Source organism: Sus scrofa, chromosome 12 (genome assembly GCF_054392235.1).
Source record: "Sus scrofa isolate SSC_HxYL_T2T_F1_AM1 chromosome 12, Sscrofa_HxYL_maternal_Yorkshire_Landrace_v2.0, whole genome shotgun sequence".
NCBI lineage: Eukaryota > Metazoa > Chordata > Mammalia > Artiodactyla > Suidae > Sus > Sus scrofa.
Window position 1 is genome coordinate 21,734,908 of NC_139394.1, and position 6,000 is coordinate 21,740,907.

Here is a 6,000-nt window from a genome sequence, read left to right on the forward strand (position 1 = left end):
CCACGTGACTAGCCAACCCTATCCAACCTTATAACTTTTGCCACATTCAGAAGTGATAGCTAATATTTGGCGACTATCTGCTAGGCACACTGGCATGGGCTACATGGGTATTATCTCATTTATTCTCTAACAAAAACACTAAGAGGTGGCTCCCATTTTCTTCACGCTGTACAGGTGAGAAAACTGACACTAAGAAAGTTACTTGTGGGAATTCCCGTTGTGGCTCAGCAGGTTACAAACCCAGCATTGTCCCGGTGAGAATACAGCTTCCATCCTGGGACTCGTTCAGCGGGTTAAGGATCCGGTGTTGCCGTGGCTGGAGCATAGACTACAGCTACAGCTTGGATTTGACCTCTGGCCTTGGAACTTACACATGCCACAGGTGTGTCCATAAAAAGAAAAAAAGAAAAGAAAAAAAAAAAGAAAAAAGTTACTTGCGAAAGTTATACAAACAGTAAGTGGCAGAAAAGGGGTTAAACCTAAAACCGCCTAAAGTCTGAGTCCCTCCACTTTCCTCTACACCAAAGCATCTGCAATGTGCCCAAAAGAAAATTGATCGTGCTTGGATCTTTTTATCCAGAAGAGAGTATGCTACTTGACAATGCGTGTTCTACTATTTCTCTAATTGTCTATTTGGTTATATACGGTAACAGCTTTCTCTGTGGTGATTATAACTTAAGACAAAATGAGTGTACACAGTGGGTATAGGAAAAACTGTTTAGGTTTCTAAGGTGAAAACAAAGCATGGTTTGTTTCTTTTTTACAGTCAGACTTTAAATACTGCTTAGCAACATCAGCACAAGAAAAATACCAACTGGCTCATTAGACTTGCGTTGAAATATTTGGCAGCTTGGACACATTTTCAATTTTCTGATGAGTTTCAATGACCTCGTTCAAGGTAAAAAAAGACAAAACAAAACACTCTTTTTTTTTTTTTTTTTTTTTTTTTTTTGCTTTTTAGGGCCATTCCCACAGTACATGGATGTTCCCAGGCTAGGGGTCCCATCAGAGCTACAACCACTGGCCTACACCACAGCCACAGTAACGCGGGATCTGAGCTGAGTCTGAGACCCACAGCCACGCTGGATTCCCCCACCCACTGAACGAGGCCAGGGATCGAACCCTCATCCTCATGGATCCTAGTAGGGTTCGTTGACCCCTGAGTTATGACGGGAACTCCCCAAAACCAGCCCTTCTTAAAGATAGTTTATACTTGAGAATAGAATAGAAAACCAAATCAGATAATTTTCCTTAAAATTGCTCCTTGGCCTCCAGCTTTTCTATCTTCATGGACTCTAGCCAAACATAGACTTTGGACACCGCACCACTGATCAAAAGCAGTCTCCTCGCTGACCTTGAGTCAAGTATTCTGTGCCTCTCTCCCCCAGCCCAAACCATATCTCTGTCAGAAGAGACTTCTGTCTCTTCAGAGCAATGCCCCCTACTCAATCCTCAAGAGCGTGGTCTCTGAAACCAGGTTGTTTTGCTTTAAATGGTACCTCAATTCCTTAATCCTTCTGTATTCTTGATCAAGCTATTTAACTCCCCGATGCCTAAGGTTCCTCAACTGTTAAATAAGATTAAAAGCAGTGTGTACCCAGAGTTCCCGCTATGGTACAGTGTGTTAAAAGTCCCACTACAGCGGTTCGGGTTGCTGCAGACGTGTGGATTTGATCACCAGCCCGCTGCAGTGGGTTAAAGGATCCAGTGTTGCTGTAGTGGCAGCATGGGTCACAGCTTCGGTTCGGGATTCAACCCCTGGCCCAGGAATTTCAACATGTTATGGGTGCAGCCATTGAAAAAAAAAAAAAAAAAAAGGCAGTATGTACCCTGCAAAATACCTGACTGATACACTACAAAACTGTCTAGATCATGAAAAACCAGGAAAGACTGAGAAACTAACACAGACCAGAAGAAACTAAAAAGACATGATATATATATCATATGATAGCTCAGACTGGTTCCTGGAACAAAGGACATTAGTGAAAAAAACTAGTAACAGTGTACACAATGGATACACTGCCTGAAGTCTAATCAACAGTAATGTATCAACATTAGCTTCTTGGTTCCAACATACGCACAATGGTATCGTAAGATATTAGCACTAAGGGAATGAGAAGGAGAGACGCACAGGAATACTGTACTATCTTTGCAACCTTTCTGTAATCTAAAATTATTTAAAAATAAACAGCTAATTTTTTTAAAGTATGTACCTCCTAAAACTGTAGTGAAGAGTACGTCAATTAAAATATGTTCAGCCCTTAGAACAGTGTGTGCTGACTGTCAGCCTCTAAGTTCACCTGTTAATACTCAGATGCTGGAATGAAGACTCTTTCTCCTCTGGCTGGTTTTCTACTGGATTCCACCAGTAGGGGGCACTAGAAGGAGCACGTATGGCTGAAGGAGGAAAGAGGGGGTCCTGTTGCCCTAGCAACAGTCTTTCCTCAGGCAGGAGCAGCAGGTTCTAGTTTCCAGCTTCTTCTCACTCTCCAAAAAACAGCATCATTTCACCTCCTCAGAATCACCAGCATCAGCAGGGGAAACTCGCCACCTTCTGCCCACGAAGGTGCAAGCTCTGGTCCCACGGGCTTCTCCTCTGGGCTGAGGCCAGCTCTGTAGGGCCACTCTTCCAAGCTCCGGGTCCAGTCAACCGCCACCTCTTTCCTTCATTCCCAGCCCTCTCTCTCATAGCTGCTTCTTGTGTTTCCTACCTTTTTTTTTTCTTTTTTTTTTTTTTTTTTTGTCTTTTTGCTATTTCTTTGGGCCGCTCCTGCGGCACATGGAGGTTCCCAGGCTAGGGGTCTAATCGGAGCTGTAGCCACTGGCCTACGCCAGAGCCACAGCAACTCGGGATCCGAGCCGCGTCTGCAACCTACACCACAGCTCACGGCAACGCAGGATCCTTAACCCACTGAGCAAGGGCAGGGACCGAACCCGCAGCCTCATGGTTCCTAGTCAAATTCGTTAACCACTGCGCCACGACGGGAACTCCTCTTACCTATTTTTTCATTTCGTTTTGCTTTTTCCGTCTTCCCATACCTGCTTCACCAATTTCGTATTTTAAGAGTCTCTCTGTTGAAATCATTATGTGAGGATTTTGTTGGCTTGTTTTCCTGACTAACCTGGATACAGAAGCAACCCATAAATGCTCGTTATCAACTTCTAAACCTCCTTAGCTATGCATTCCATGTATTCTGACCTCAGACTCCACCTCGTGATCCAGGGTCTGTACAAGATAACAAGGAAGTCAGAAAAATGAGACCTAGTACCTTCTTTGAAGATTACATTCGCAGGAAGAGAAAACAATGTGTGCACCCCCAAAATGCAGCAAAGTGATATGGGTGGATATGGGTGCAATAGAGGCATGGCCAGTTCTGCTGGGGCCGTGCTGTGGGTAGACAGAGCAGTGTGATAGAAGTCATTGCTTTCCTTAACTTTTTTTTTTTTTTTTTTTTTTGGTCTTTTTGCCTTTTCTAGGGCCGCTTCCCGAGGCATATGGAGGTTCCCAGGTTAGGGTCTAATTGGCACTGTAGCCGCCGCCCTACACCAGAGCCACAGCAATGCTGGATCTGAGTCACATCTGCAACCTACACCACAGCTCACAGCAACGCTGGATCCTTAACCCACTGAGCCAAGGCCAGGGATCGAACCTGCAACCTCATGGTTCCTGGTCGGATTTGTTAACCACTTAGCCACAATGGGAACTCCTGCTTTCCTTAACTTTTCAAAGCATTTCTCATCAGAACAATTTACCCCAAACCCTACATGAAGAACTTGTGGTCTTTCAGCCCTCTTTCATCATATTTCTTCTTATGGGAATTCTCACAATCTCCGGAGGAGAAATTGCCATTTATTTCGTGACTCTACTGTACCATACACAGTGCTGAATGAGTTGCATATGTAATTCTCACTTAATCTAGCTTTTGCAATAAGCCTATAGTAGGTAATTCTTTTTCCCAAATTTGTGGGTTGGTTTTTTGATTTTTGGTTTTTGTCTTTTTAGGGCTGCACCCACAGCATATGGAAGTTCCCAGGGTAGGGGTTGAATCAGAGCTGCAGCCACAGGCTGACACCACAGCCACAGCAACGCCAGATCCGGGCTGAGTCTGCCACCTACACCCCAGATCCTTAACCCACTGCGCGAGGCCTGTAATGGAAGCTGGTCTTTACGGATACTAGCCGGCTTCATTACCCCTGAGCTACAACAGGACCTCCTATTTTTCCCACGTTTGTAACTGAAAAAACTGAATCCCCCAAGTTTGTAACTTCATCTAGTTCTCTCAGCATGTAAGTTATGATCAAGATTCAGACCCATCTCTGAAACTCTGTCATTTCCCCATCATGTACTTAATTATATGTTGTATGGATTACGTGCAAAGGGATGTCTAACCTTTTCCATCTGAACACGTACTCCTTGGGGACAGGCACCATGTCTTCTATGTTTCTATCTCTCCTACTATCAGAGATTCGGGGAGTTCCCGTTGTGGCTCAGCGGAAATGAATCCGACTAGGAACCATGAGGTTGCAGGTTCGATCCCTGGCCTCATTCAGTGGGTTAAGGATCCGGCGTTGCCGTGAGCTGTGGTGTAGGTCGCAGATGCAGCTCAGATCCTGCATTGCTGTGGCTGTGGTGTAGGCTGGCAGCTATAGCTCCGATTTGACCCCTAGCCTGGGAACCTCCATATGCTGCAGGGGCAGCCCTAAAAAGCAAACAAGCAAACAAACAAGAGATTCAGTAACTACTTGACTCACCGTGAATGCATTTGCTGACCAGTCTCCTTTCCTCTAGTTACATATGGGCTTTAGCCATGATATCGTAACACTGTAACCGAAATAAGTGGAAGGAACTTTTTAGAGGCAGCTGTCTGTTTGATAGTGATCATCCGCTTTGGCAGTGATTTAGAAAAAGTAGAATAGGCAAGTTGGCAGTTTGGTTATCTCAAAAGAAAGAACTTTTCATGCTAGTTTGCAAAGAGAGCCAAATTCATTTTTCAGGCCCTGGATTGTCTCATGAATCAATGTGTTAATATGTTCTCACCTCTGGTTTAAAAAAGCCAACGTCCTTTCTAAACCTGAGAGCTTGTTTATGTTTATACATAATCGCATACATAGACGAGGTAGTGAAAATGATCCAGCGGGCTCTGAACGTCCCCATCAAGATCATCCGACATATCGTCAATATTTATTTATCTCCTCAAACCCATGAAAAGCCAGCAAGCCCTGAATCTGCTAAAATAAACCATCCCACGGGTTTTGACTTCCCGAATAGATCCAGGCACACATTCTGAGAGGGATCATTTCTAACTTCTTGGGGAATCCCTCTTGACTCCTCACACTCAGCAGTGATTCCTTCTAAGTACACATTCTGGTTGGTGAAAAAGAGGAAAGAGTAGATCAGACTCACGGGCCTAGACTTCTGGTTGCCCAAGGGGGAGGGGGGTGGAAGTGGGGGTTGGATGGGGAGCTTGGGGGTGATAGATGCAAACTATTCCTTTTAGAATGGATAAACAATGGGGTCCGTACAGCACAGGGAACTATATCCAGTCTCTTGGGATAGAATAGACCATGATGGGAGATACTACGAGAAAAAGAATGCATGTATATGTATGACTGGGTCAGTATGCTGTACAGCGGAAATTGACACAACACTGTCAATCAACTATAATAAAAATAAAATAAATTTTAAAAAGAGTAGATACTGATTATTTACCTGTGCATAGGTAAGTGGAGAGCCTACATTGACACCATTTTGAAACTGCACCAGGAAGCAAGTTTGAACGTAGCAACACAACCAAATAAAACTGAAGGAGAGCTCTTCCGTTGTTGATAAATAAGAATATAGCGAGTTATTTGTACGGCATTATACAAACAATGACGAGGAAACATTCTGATGGGCAGAAGCCATGTTCCCTGAGACGGGTGGTTATAAAAGACACAGAGGACAACTTTGGAAGAGAAAACCTTTCTTTGCAACCAAAATCTACCTGATCCACTGTCTCC